This window comes from Delphinapterus leucas, chromosome 4, assembly GCF_059928025.1.
Source record: "Delphinapterus leucas isolate spDelLeu-1000000601 "Yukka" chromosome 4, BTC_Dleu_Yukka2, whole genome shotgun sequence".
Classification (NCBI taxonomy): Eukaryota; Metazoa; Chordata; class Mammalia; order Artiodactyla; family Monodontidae; genus Delphinapterus; species Delphinapterus leucas.
In genome coordinates, this window is record NC_143132.1 from 84,876,659 (window position 1) to 84,891,542 (window position 14,884).

Below are 14,884 nucleotides of genomic sequence, written 5' to 3' on the forward strand. Positions count from 1 at the left end.
TCACACAATTGGAAGTGGTGGAGCTGGGATTCCAGAATGGTAAATCTGACTCCAGAGCCCAGAAGCTTAAGCACACCATGATATTGTCTAGGAAAGCTTTTAAGCATGCAAATTTTATGCACATTTTGGTTATTACTACTATTATTATCACAAATAGGCCTCCCTTACCTACGGAAACTTGTCCATTTCTCCTTTAAAAGTTTTTTAAGGATGAGTGCAAGGTACTGGATAACACAGGGAAATCCTTAGAAGCCTTATAGAACTTTGTGCACAGATGTGTGACTAGGACAAAATTCACCCACATGTATTCTATTGGCTCACTCCTGTCAGCTGCCTTGTTTTAGACAGTTACCTGACTTCTTTAACAATGTAGTTGTGTTCTTTCATTTTTCCAGCAGAGTTGTAGGAAGGCCCATTGTCTCTTTTCTTCAGTCCAGGTGAGTGCTGGAGAGACTAAAAATGGAACAGCCAATCCTCTTTAGCCCTCTTTGCTGTATGTGTGAATTTTAATAAGTACTTTCTGTAGTTAGGCTAAAACAGTCAAGTAGAAATGTAGTAATAGCAGGCAAGAATCTTCCTAAAGGCAAATACTTGCCTGGAGAGATACCCCCTACTCAGTGGTTACTTCTTATTCTTTTGAAGCTGATCTGGAAGCAAGATTGGAGGTGTTTCCTCCTTCTTGAGCTGTAGACGAATACTTTTGTTGACTCAGTGGCTGTGGTGAGACGGAGAGCACCGTGATCCGCAGTGGAGCCCTTGCAGGTAGAGGCTTAATTAAGGATGTTTTGACTAAACTTCCTCCAGCCTTAAATTCATGATACAGACATTTTATCATACTTTGAAATGGGGTAAGACTACTCTTCCTCGTCTGATTTTGGCACTTGTTTCACATATCAGGGTGGTGGAGGAGCCTGAGCTTTAGAGGCAGATGGAAAAAGAAGCTGAGTTTAGCTGCAAGCTGCTCTCTCGGCATATTACTTGTTTCTTTATTTTGTAAAATGGGATTCATAATACATCCTGGATAGTGAGAAGATGAGTGATACATGACATATAGAAGGCATATATATAATATATGACATATAAGGTACACTCAGTAAATGGTATTATTACTAACTGTAATGCTTAAAAAGATTTAGGGACGCTACTTTATATTCAAATGGCAGGAATCTATGTAAACATGTCCTAAATTATCCTTTTGTTGGACCCATATTCCTAAAATGTTAACAGTCTTCCTGCCTGAGAAATGGCCTTCCTTTAGATAGATAAGACTGTAGTCAACTTTGCAGAGACATATGGGCAATACCACAGCAGGAACAAACCTTCAAAAGTAGGGTAATGCAAACTTCTTACCCTGGATAGAGTATGCTTATATCCCATTAGCATTCTGTGTGCCAATGTGTCTTTGAAGTTACATCACTTCTCCGTGCGTCATTTTCTTCATCTGTAAAATGAGAGTGTTAGCTATCTCCGAATTCCCTGCTAGCTCAAACCATCTGTTGTTTTATTGGCGAGGTGAGAGATAGCATGATTCAGAGACTCTGGGTTTAGGAACTATGGGTTTTAATTGGGTTTTAATTATGAAATTGTTCCCTAAGAAGAAAGTTACTTTCTGTGGCCTGACCTTGGAGGTAGGAGAAGGCTGTAAGTCCCAAGAACAGAGTATTACTATCTTAACCACAAAGCTTTGTTGTACAACAAAAATACAAATTACCTGCAAATTCAAGGAATTAATTGGACTGCAAGACACTATGTATTAAAAACATCTCCTGAATCTAGGAAAACAGGCTGGCTTCATAAATGTGGCCAAGACCATTTCCTGTGGCTTATTAATTTCTGCTTTTCAAGACACAACCACTGAACACATACATTTATTCCTTGAAAATTTTTTTCACACAGGTTATTGGACGTAACCTGGGTATCAAGTGTTAATAAGCATTTTCTACCCACGCTAGTTGAACAGTGTAACATCATTCATGCTATGACAAGCCTTGCATTTAGAAAGCCAGAGAAATATTAGTAATTTACTCTAAAATTTTTTTGATTATGATACTTTATTAATAAAATGTTTAAAAATAAATTAATTAATTAAAAAAAATTTTTTTTTGAAAAGGAATTCCCTGGTGGTTTAGTAGTTAAGACTCTGTACTTTCACTGCCGAGGGCCCGGGTTCAGTCCCTGGTCAGGGAACTAAGATCCCACAAGCTGTGCCGTACAGCCAAAAATAAATAAATAAATAAAATATAACGTTTAACACTATATTAAGTAGGAAATAAGAACAGCAACAATAATGATCTCTGAGCTTCCTGAAGGCAGGAACTGTCTTAGTCATCTTTATTTCCCCAGTTCCTGACACAAGCAAAAGGATATTTAAATATTGAAGAGAATGTTTACTATTTGTGCCATGGATATTTGAATTGAATTGATTTCTTGAGTTAGTAGAGCACTTTCTCAAGTGTTTTGCTAATTTTTCTTAAGTCAGTACTTTCATGCTGATATCTCATTTAGTCTTTAAAAAAATAAAATTCTATGAGTTATTTTGAAAACTAGGACTCATTCTTCACTTGGAAGCTAATAGTGAATTAAAAGTCCATCTATCCTTTAAGACCAGTCATTCCTCTCTAGTTCCATCTGTTAAATGCTCCTAAAGAACATCTGCTTTGGAGCAAGGCAAACTGTTGCTTTCTAGCTATATGAGTTGGAAACTTAACCTTTACTTAACCACTCAAGGCTCAGTTTCCTTGTGTGTAAAATGTCTTTGCTGTTGTTTGTTTTTGTTCTTGTTTTAGTCAATATTAGACCTAAGGTATATAAGCCTCTAGCACAATGCCTGGCACATGGGGGAGCTATTATTACTGTCTTATTATGAAGCTATTTGCCCCAGTAGTAAGATATGACATTTTCTGCAGGAAAATCAAGCAAGACCTGCTGCTATCTATTAAGTCTGCTGATATCTCTTTTTGGCTTGAAGATAAGATGTGGAATTTTGGAATTATCACATGAAATTAAAAATGCTACCAGTCTCCCCAAGCTCCTGAGCATCCACTCAGTCTGACCTACTGGAATAAATAAAAGTCAGGACAAGGTCCCCACGCAGAGCTGCATGATTCATGTTCAGACACCTTCTCTGATTCATAACGAGGGAGGAAATCACCCTGTCATTCCCAGAAGCCTGCAGAGCCAGCCTCACTTGGCAGAGACTGTGAGGGCTCCCAGCTTCCGGGCACAGAGTTTGGCTGTGTTCTGAATTCTTGGTAATGACCAAATTGCTGAGGAATATAGCTGAGCAGCAGTGCTGACGACTCATGAAGGTACTGTGGGTAATTAGAGATTCATTACAATCCCATAGTTTGTATCATGGCTCAGGGTCAACCCAGGGTCACTGCACATGGCAAACTTAGGGAGCTGTGTCTGGAAGGATGACGCCAGCTAGGAGGGGCTGGGAGCGGGAAGCGGACAGGGATGAAGAGCCGGGGGGCTGGGACGCAGATACACAGCCAGGGACTGGCGACAGCCCGGATGTGGGGCAGTGGGCCCCGCGGGCTCTGGGGAAGGGAGCAAAACACAGGCAGCTGAACTGGCTTCCCCACCGCCATCCCTGCCATCTCCAATTAACCTTCTAGGCCAAGGGTTCCCAGAGACTGGCATGTTAGGGGCCAGTCCCATTTCAAAAAATAATTGGGGCCTGACGTAGGGTAGCCAACTTTTTATTTTGTAGAGTAAGGACATTGAAAACAAACAAAACAGTTGCCATCCACTATCACCATCATTTCACAAGAGAAAGGGGAGTTTTACACGAAATAATGTAAGAAGGACATAATCTCAGGATAAATGACAGTCATGTAAATTTAATTAATTTAGCTCACCAAGTTGTGGTTATTTTTCTCATTACCATGAAGACTTATGAAAACTCTGTTGCAGGCCGGCTTTAGGTTTTCCCTCCAGATTTTCCACAATGGCAAGACCCAGGGAACAGTTTTATAAAGAATATTCATGAGGAGAAAAATAACACTACACACTTCATGAACTTTAGGAAGAGAAACTTTATGAAGATTTCTTTAAGAGGAACTTTATGAAGAAAAATGACTTCCATCCCTTCTCTATACAAAAAGGGGGGGAAAAGGAAAGGAAAAGAAAAGAGAAGCTTATCTATTAAATCATTTCATTACAATGGTATTCAAAGTTCTGTTATAAAAATGTTCTGATGGATTTAAATAGGATTTTTGACCATGTATTTCTTCCAGGTAACATAGCAACAGTAACATACCTATAGCACTCTTTCATTTGTAAAGGATTTTCACATTCATAATCTTATTTGATTCTCCAAACAAACCTATATATTTATAATAATCCTGTTATTTTCATATTACCCATTTTATGGACGAGGAAACAGGGTAAGATTTTCTCAAGTTTATACATTTGGTAAATTATGGGGCTAGAACTAAACCCATGTCCTTTGGTTCCAAATTCTGTGCTCTTTCTCTGTCTACTCTATGTGTTAGGGAAAGAAGGACATTGTTTGACATAATTTTCCCATGCTCAATCTGTTTTATTCTCTGGAACAAGATTATCACACTTTGGGAAAATCTTATAAACAACCCAAATTTCAACCATGGCAGACCTGAAACGAAAAGCTATGCTCTCAGTCCCAAGACACTCTAATTACAAAGAATGGGTATCTCAAACCTGGCATATATAAAGCCACAATTTTGTTTGCTTGTTTGTTTTTGCGGTACGCGGGCCTCTCACTGTTGTGGCCTCTCCCGTTGCAGAGCACAGGCTCCGGACGTGCAGGCTCAGTGGCCATGGCTCACGGGCCCAGCCACTCCGCGGCATGTGGGATCTTCCCGGACCGGGACACGAACCCGTGTCCCCTGCATCGTCAGGCGGACTCTCAACCACTGCGCCACCAGGGAAGCCCTATAAAGCCACATTTTGATACTCCAAGTGGACTACCCTCTGGGGTGGGATTACACAAAAGAGAAAAGCAGAAAACATTTAGTTAATAAGATAAACAAAATCATGTTAGTGCCTCACCTGTAGTTGATTTTGTGTTTTTTACTTTTAGATTTTTTTTTCCTTTAAAAAACTTTTGTACCTCTCTCTGCTCCATCAAATTGACTAACTTGATGCAAATTTGTTCACATTCAGATCTGGGAGATGTCTCCTTGCTCCAATGCATCCTTTCCAAAAGTTGGGGGCAGGGAGGCTGTGGGGCAAGGGGAATTTGGTTTGGGTGAGGGACAGCTGGGATGTGTTCCCTTGTGTGTGTCCAGCTGGACGCAGGTGGCTTCTGCACCTGCACAGGCTGCTGGAGCACAGAACACGCGGGCCCTCCCTAGGCACGAGGGATGGCTTCCCTCCATCCATATCTGGGTCTCCCGTACACCTCTGCCCTAATAATCATCTAGCTGGAGTTGAAACGCTTCTTGAACTCTGGGCCTGCCCTCGACTTTATTTCCCCTCCAGTACTAATGAACAGCAATATCCAGAACTGATAGAAAAGGAGGAATTAGTTTTTCAGGGAAAGAAGGGCTTTGACCTTAGAGATTAAAATCAGGGATTCTCTTGTCTACATCCCTTTGAAATTGTGAAGGGCTTTTGTGTTTTGCTTTTACAGAATAGTAGACCAGACTTCTAGGTAGGTTGGAACTTATAGATTTTTAAATTCTAAAATTCTTTGAAAATGAAAGGAATTGTATAATTTATGGTTTTCATACACTAATATGTAAGTGTCTCATTTGCCTGATTAATGGAGCCAAGATATGATCCTAATTAGCTCCTAACCCTAAGATTAAAAAATCCTTCATGTGAATTCAAATAAGGTTTGTATCTGAGTTAATGGAATTGCGCCATTAGCTCAGATACATTAACATTAGTGTTAATTTCTTCGTTTTGAGACTACACTATGGTTATATAAGATATAATCATTGGTGGAAGTGCGGTGAAGGTTACATGGAAACTGTACTATTTTTGCAAATTCTTCAGTCTTAAACTATTTCAAAATCAAAGTTATTAAGAACAACCCAACTCTTTATATAGCTTTCTCCTGGAAAGCTAAGAAATCTCCAAGAAGTCGAAAACATCAGTGGAAAGGGGATGTGTCATATATTTATATGCTCAGAATGCTGAGGATTTTTTTGTCTAGATAGTTCAAAACAATAATCTAAAATATTTCTTTGCATGGTAATTACCATATGTTTCATGAATAGCTGATTATTTTCTCATGTATTAACAGGCCAAAGGGTTTTCTCTAAGAACTAGTAAAAGATACCTCTCTATTTAAAGAAACTCTATAAAACAGGCTTTTGGGAATTAATAATAGTTACCATCCATTGTGGAAGGTACTTGGCCTATGGGCTTCCTATACATTATCTCATTTAACCCTCAAAGGAAACCTGCCAGATAGTTATTGTTCCCTTTTTACAGAAAAAAAACCCTGAGACACACAGAAGCTGAGTAACTTACACAAGGCCATCCGGCTGTAAGTGCCAGACTCGCTCCAGGGCAAGTTCTTGAAATTCCTATGCCAACACAGAAGTTCGTCACCCACCGGATTTTGATGAGAAAGTGTGTATTTTCTAACTCACCCAGCTATTCTTTAACATATATTCTACCGCAGATTTATTCTGTGCAGGTTTATTCTACTGTAAATTTATCATCCAATCATTCAGCGATTGACTCAGTCATTCAACAAACACTTACGGAGTGCCTAAAATATGCCTGGCCAAAACAGAAATACAGAATAATGCCCCTGCCCTCACAGAGGTAAACAACTAGATAGATAAATATTTAAAAAATAGCAATAAACCTATTCAAGAACAAGGAGAGACGGGTGAGGTGAATGGAGGATGCAGTGGGAGTGAGGTGGAGAATGACACTGCTATTTTAGATGAAGGCCTGGGGCAGGCCTCTCTGAGGAGAAAGCAGATGAGCAGAGACGTGAAGATGTGAGGGGAAATGCCCTGGGAAAAGGAGCAGTGAGTACGCAGGCCCTGAGGAAGGAGGGACATGGAGATGCCAGTGGTGCTGGAGATCAGCGAGCCAGGAGAGCGGTTAGAAACACAGAGGGGAAGTATTAGGCTAGATCACCGCAGGTTTGGTAGCCAGTGACAGGAAACCACTGGAAAAAGACCTGGTCAAATTTACATCTGAAAAGAATGACTCTGGCTGCTGCCTGGGGAACTGTGAGCAAGGGGGCCCGGGTAGGAGCAAGGAGACCTTTGGTGGAGGTGCTAGGGGGAGGCGAGCTTAGATGAGGGTGAGTTCCCTTCTACCCTGGCTCTGAGATCTGTGACTTCCTGACAATAAACTCTAATACTGAATGTCTTTTGGCTTTACAATGTAGGGATCCCAACCTGCCAGAGCTGTGGGCAGAGAAGAAATAACACATTTTGTATTCTCAGTGTCTCTGGGAAAGGAAGAAAGAAATGACAGGCAGAAGGGAACAAAGCGTGTGTATGTTTTGCCATTGTCTCTAAAAGTGGATAATGTACATTCAGTTGCCCTCCCCCTTTCAACTCCCATAGTACTTATTTCTGCCTCACTAATTTTTACATAATTACATGTGGTCTTTCTGTGCAACTTCCTCTAAGGAGATAGATCTCTTCTTTCCAAGAATACTAGAAGCTCCTAACAGTAGATACTGTGTTGACATAGCTCTTATATTCAATGACTAAAACATCAGTGTAACATAGTGAATGTTAAGAATTTATACCTTTAGAATGGATTAATATTTAGGCAATTGAATGGTGCAACTGAAGTGTGGTATTTATTTATTAAAGCAGACGGTTAGAAAGTACCTTGGCTTTGTTGGCTGTCTCCTTACTCAGACACATCCTTTCCAAAGGACATTCCATGGATTACTGTTCCACAGGATGTTAACAGGTGGTATTTGACAATAGGGTTTTGTGGTCAGATAGTTTGTGGCGTCTATGGATGAAATGAAATGACATAAATTTCTTCACTATAGGACTTCTCAGTGATTTTACCATGCTACTATCTGTTGTGACTATCCAAGGAGTGACATAATTTTAGTCTTTCCCTAACTTATTTGACCATGGAACTCTTTTTTCATGGAAATGTTTTTCAGAGAGCACCTCCTGAGACTGGAGTAATAAAATCTTGCAAAAGAGTTCAGTAGAAATCATGACAGATGATAAAGTAGGTAGAATTTTTTTCTGACTGCTTTAAAGACCAAAACCTGTAGCAAGGAAGAACAATTAGCAAAGGCTTGAATTGTCTTTTTGCAACTGATCATCAGAAAGACAGCATTTAAACATGCTTTCTACTCTAATCTTAACAAAATATTGACTATGCTTATTATCCTGGTGTGAAATACAGAATTCACTCAAGTCAAATTTTGTATGAGTCTATTGTTACATAGTCAATTAATTTGTTGGAGTCTAATAAAAGGATTCATTTACCAATTTTTTCAACTACGAAATAAAATTTAAACTATGAAATTTTAGTTAGCTAAAATCAGTACCAAAGTTTGTTGCTGGAAATGATTTCTGCAGACCCACAGTTGTGGTCACTACAGTACTTTATTTTTACACTTTCACCTTGGCCTGAAAATACTGAACCTGATCCATTTCTGCTTGCCTTCCATGGTGATGTGACCAAGAAGCAAATGTGAGCACAACACACTATTAAGAAGAGGCTGCAGTGGTCTGGGCATGGTCTCGAGATTAATCCATGAATATCATTCTGGGCATAGTTATGTGTCCAGACCTACAGCAGTTATGAGAATGGTCTGTTAAGGAGTCAAAAGCAACACTAACAGAGCATTTAGAGACTAATTTGGTGCTAAATAGAGTGGTACTCACGGTGTATTGTAACTGAAAGATCCTACTGTTTTTAACTGAGAGAGCTGGTGCCCACATTTCTTCCGTTAGCATCCATCAGAACCTGGCTGAGAATGACAACTAAGTAACAGGTATACTGAAAAAGACTATAAACTGAAAGAACTAATAAACCCTAGTGAAGATGGCATTATACCCCAAGGAGCCAAGAGGCAGACATTTTACATCACAGTGACTTTTCTATGACAGATACCAGATCTTACGTCGAGGGCAGCCCTTCTACTGAGAGATGAGATCTTAAGAGTTGTGGCTCACTGTTTGGCCTTTATTCAGTTAATTTTCATGTCTATTATCTGGGAGAATATTAAGTGAGCTAACTTGCTGTTTAACCTTACATCTGTAGCTTATAACTCATAATATATTAATAATGTAATCTGATTAAGTTCTTTCGTCAGTTTAAGCAGTTTTATACACCTCAGGCAATGAAACTTAATGTACGGCATGAAGCGCTCTCTTAAGAATAAGCAGTTGATATTTGCTCCATTTTAGAAAGAGAAACCAAGATGCCAAGGGACAGAGGTTTTGAAAGCTCTTCTAGGATAGATTCCTGGCTTTGTGAGCTTTGGTCCAATACATTACGTTGAACCACAATATACTTGCTATGTCATCGTTTTGCAAGACCTAGTGTGTCAGTGGTACCACCTCCTCTGAGATGCCTTTCTGAGATCCCACTGCCTGGGGTGAAGTCCAACATTCTTAGTGTGGCTTAAAAGGCCTTCTGCATAGCACTTTACACACACTGTTACCTTGACGTGGAAAAATCTCCAACTGTGATTCCCTACCCATCCTTGTGATTCCCTCTCTTTCCTCTAGGCCTTCCCTGACACCACTTGCACGCCTTAATTTTACCTTCCATTCCTCACCTATCTGATGCAAGTGCACATGCGTGCACACACACACATGGAGGTAAGTACTTAGGTTGGCGGTATATTGTTTAATGTTTATCTTCCTCACCGATCCCTAAGCTCCTTAAAGCACACATCGCACCTCTTTTATTCATTGTTGCATCCCTCCCATCTAACACAGTGCTAGGAAAATAGTTGCTCAATTAAGGAGTAAACAAATCAATAGAGAGTGTCGCTATGATGTTTACAGTGTTCATAACTTAGTGACTTTCCTGATGCCTCTGTTATGGGGGCTTGCCTTTACCCTAGCTAAAAATTAATAGTACTAAAGTTTAAAACATTTTTTAAAAAGTATGTAAGCATCAGTTAGGATTCCTGCAGAGTAATCAAAGGCTTCATACCTGAGAAGAGTGTAGGTTCTAGAAAAATTGTTATAATAGCCTCAAGTCCTATCAGTAGCAAACAGTCTTTACTTTTTGCAAGTCCCTTAGGAAGACTTAGTATACATTTTAGGTCTGATGGATGTAGAAATAGAAAGCATGTCCTGGGCATCTGAAGATTTAACACTTGCCATTTTAGTTAGTCAGCCTAGGGTATGTAGTCATTTGCAATTTTTTTGAGGCACCAAATTTAGTCACATGATCTGTGCCTCTGGGTTGTGAAAGTAAATCATTTTTGTGTTTTTCTACTCACTATTTAATATAGTAACTCTTAAGAAGTAAAAATAAGCTTTATTTATGTAACAATACCCAATGAACGAGAAACAGACATAGTGACAGGTGAAAAGGCAATAAATTTGTGGTGTGAACACATGCACAGAAAATAATTTATGGAAGATCCAGGATCATTCCATATTCTCTAGTTAGGGATTATTAAGGACTTGGGGTATATCCTTCGTAAATGTTGAGGGTCTTTCATATACATTTGACATTTTAGCACAGTGTAACTGTCAACCCAGGATAGAAGAGAATTGTTGCCACTGATTATATTATAATACATTGGAAAATCTTTCTGTGCTTGAAAAATATATTTAACTGTATATTGCCTGGAAATAGCACTGACAACAAACTCTTATTTTGTGAGGGGCCAGAAAGTGTTTTGAATGCTCTGGCAAAATACTGGCCAATTTGACCATCTTAACTAGTCTAGGCTGGGAGTGGACTAGAATGACATTTTTGCTGTATTATTATCCAGTTCTTCTGGGGTGTGGGACTTTTCTCTTCTTTCACTCTCCCCCCAGCCCCTGTCTCTCCCTTTGCAGAGCTAGCCTCCCTGGATGTTGCTGTGTCATGGGAAGGGACATAGTCTTGCCTTTGGTGATTCAAAAGCTGGGCTACGTTCATGGCCGTCTGACCTGTGCAGTCACAAAGGGCCTCCCACTCAGAAGGCTCAATGCTTGGTTCACTACTTTCCTGTTGCTATTTTTAAATTCTTAATAATTTTATCTTTGAACTTGTGTTTTCTATTATGTCCAGTGGGGCAATGGAGCATGAGCTTGAACAAAGGAAATACACACAACCTGAGTGTCACCATTCCTTTCTTCTGCATTCTCATATAGTATTGACAATGCCCAGTAAGCACAGAGTTTTGGTGGACTCACAGTGTGTGGAACTTCAGTTAGACTCAAACTCAGTATGGAACCTGCTTCTAATGCTGAAACAAAGCAGTGATGTTCTAAGAACATGAAAGCCCGAGGAATCTTCGAGATTCTTTCTTAACATCTGTTACTTCCTTGTATTAGCCACCCACTTATGCTGAAAATGATGACATAGAAGGAAAGGGAAAGACAGGGCAACCCATAGTTCAGTCTTCCCTTATTCATCAGTAAGCCAAAGGAAGAAAGTGTTGGTAGAATGTGCGCATATCAAGAAGTTAAATAAAAGCATTTAGTTAGTTTTGTGCAATGTTTCCAGTGTTGTGATAACCAAATACGTATGCATGTATGAACTAAGAAAAATGAATTGTGTAATTTCAATGCGTCTGCATTTGAATCTGCGTTTGAGTTAAATGTCCTTTTATAAAACTCACACTGTATAATAAAAAGATGAATGGTAAAATTCATGCTAATAATCTAAATTTTTTGATATTGTTCTCTACTTAGAAAGACATTAAATAGCAAGTAACAAACACCATGACAAGTCGAGAGAAAGAAAGCACAGAGAAAAAGGAAAAAACTTTAAAAAATACCTTTAATGACACATTTTTCTTGCTTTTTAAGCAGGAGGCCCCACATTTTCATTTTGTAATGGGTCTTGCAAACATGCAGCTGGCTCTTGTCACTGGGTCTCTCTGCTGACAGCCACTGGGACTGCTGGAGCCTCTGACCTCCCCCACCTTCCCAGACCCTCTTCCCCACAGAGAAATCATCATAAAGAGGCTGAACCCGTGTGGATGGGAGAGGGAGAGTTTAGTTCAATCAGGGAGTCCAGGTGTATCCAGTGCCGTGGTTTAAAAATTCCCAAACACTCTGCTATTTAGTAAGTAGTGCTACTAGTTATTACCCTGATGCTTTGCATGAAATTGCCGACACCTTGGAAACTGCTTAATGATACATAAAATTCTATTTTTTCTGTGTGGAATGCCACTGGGCAAGTGGGTATTACTTATAGATGTATAAATATTGTGCATATTAGCATGAGGAGTCACTTACAAGTCAGTAAGCTTTCTGAACTGTAGAAGAACAAAAGAGAAAAAAATCACAGAGAAATGAATAATTTCATAGGATTTTGTTCAACGATTTCTTAACCTTGGTAAGGAGAACCATTTCTATAAAAGAGTGACTTTAATTTCATTTTGAAGGTAAAACAAAGGCAACATTAAATTAGTTTTCCATTTTACCATTTAGCCTTGAAAGAAAAAAAAAATATTTGCTTTCATTTTAGAATCCTGAAAGGAACAACAGAAGATTTTTGAAATATGGCAAAGCTAGTTCTCATTGTTGCCTCTCTTTAATCCTTTTTTCCCACTTTGTTCTTTGGATCTGCTCCATTCTGATTCGCCTTTATTTATTTGTTTATTTATTTTTTCATGCAACAACCCTAGGAACATATTTGCAAAGCCATTTATAAGGACAAGTGCACCAGCACAATTATTACTTGTTAGCATTAGAGATCAAGGCGTGGCCTTTCACACCATGGGGCTTACCCTGTGGGACAACTCTTAGGTTTCAGTTTCCAATTCCAGAAGCTAGAATCTTTTTGCATTTGTTTGGTGTTATTCTCATTACCTTTGTGTGTCATCATATCAGTGTGTCCTATGGAAATGCATACATGGGGATTGGGGGGGAGGGTCTCAGAAAATTGGGTTGAATCTATTCTTGTAGCTTGTGATGGTGACGAATTAGTCTTATGGGGCCTACACTTCTCACTCACAAAGTGAAGAAAAATCCTAGCTTATGGGGTTGCTATAAAGGTTAGATGTGACGTCTTATGCAGAGTTGGGTTTCTGGCACATGTAAGCCCTCCATGACTTTTTTTCTTTTCCTTTTTCCTTCCATATAAAACTTTACGCATGCTTAAAAATCAACTTCTTTATTATTGTTTTAAAAAGTAAAGTTATTACTATATATAAAAATTTCAAAAATGTGAACCGGTATGTCCATAATGAAAAGTATAAGTCCACCGTCCCACTCTGTTAGGCCTGTTCCCTAGGTAACCATAGAGCAACTTTCTGAAAATTCTCCTGATATATATAAGGATCTATTATTTATCTAGCTAGCTCCTCATTTTGTGTAATCAGAAATGAGGTCATGCTATACATGCTGATGTGCAATTTAGTCTTAACATCTTTACATAGTAGCCTACAGTTCACAGTTCTATTCTTTTTAACTGCTCCACACTATCCCAGTTTGCGGATGTTCCACAATTTATTTATTTATTTATTTATTTATTTTGCGGTCCGCGGGCCTCTCACTGTTGTGGCCTCTCCCGTTGCGGAGCACAGGCTCTGGACGCGCAGGCTCAGCGGCCATGGCGCACGGGCCTAGCCGCTCCACGGCATGTGGGATCTTCCCAGACTGGGGCATGAACCCGTGTCCCCTGAATCGGCAGGCGAACTCTCAACCACTGCGCCACCAGGGAAGCCCCACAATTTATTTTTAATTGACTCTTGGTTTGTTTCCAGTTTTTTGTGATCCCAAACAGTGAGTATCATTATACACATATCCTTAAATCCATCTGGGTAAGTACTCATGTGGCGTGCATTTCCAGAAGTATAGTTGCTGAGTTGAAAGGCATATTAATTGTTACTTTGAATCTGTGTTCTCCTCCAACTCCAGTTCCACCATTGATCTCCCTATCCCACCCCTGTCAAAAGAGCTAATCTAAATCGTCTACAATGATAAGTTTATGTAATAATAATAATGCCTTTCTATCATTTCTTAGAGTTTTGTGAAAAACAAATACTCTTGGTGAGAAGCCTATGTTAAATGAAGTTTGGTGTAAATTAAATTGTAATAAGTCAGGATATGTAGTAATAAACTTTACTACTTATAATCAAGTAAAAGGCCTTGACCCTTTAGAAATTTGGGACTAAACCATCAGTGGAGGTTTTTGGGGAAGAGTGTTGTTCTGAAATCATCCCACATGTGTAGACATCTACTCTGTGAGTGCTAATCCTATAAACTACAAACCTTTTCTAGAGTCCTTTTCATTGAAACCATTCTGGGTCTTAAATATAAGGGCCAAACATAAAGTAACATGAATGAGGCCCTCCCGCAGTGGGGCCTTCCATTACGTTATGCATCCCTGTCACAAAGGGAGACACTCATGTTTTTCTCCAACTTGGTGAATTGTGAACTTCCCTAGGTGGCTTTAGAAGCTCAAATTACAAACAGCTTCCTAATTGCCTTTGAAAACCACCCTTCCTATGAGCGTTGTTGAGTTATTGCTGATTGAGTCTTATCCTTGGGTTTTACTGTGTCCTCGCTGACAAGTCCTGGATCCAAGGAAAATACAGAGAAGTGCTCTGAAAGCAAACCTGTTCCTACCCTTAAGAAAATGCCATTGTTCCGTTGCTGCCGTAGACTCGGGAAAACAATGCATGCCTTTCATCCCTCTATTTCTCTAATAGTCCTCATTTTATCTGCCTTGTCCACAAATGGGTTCCACCATGCAGGACGTGACATGGCACAGTGAGTTTAAGAATACTCTTTATTTTTGTTGAGTTGGGTAACATTAA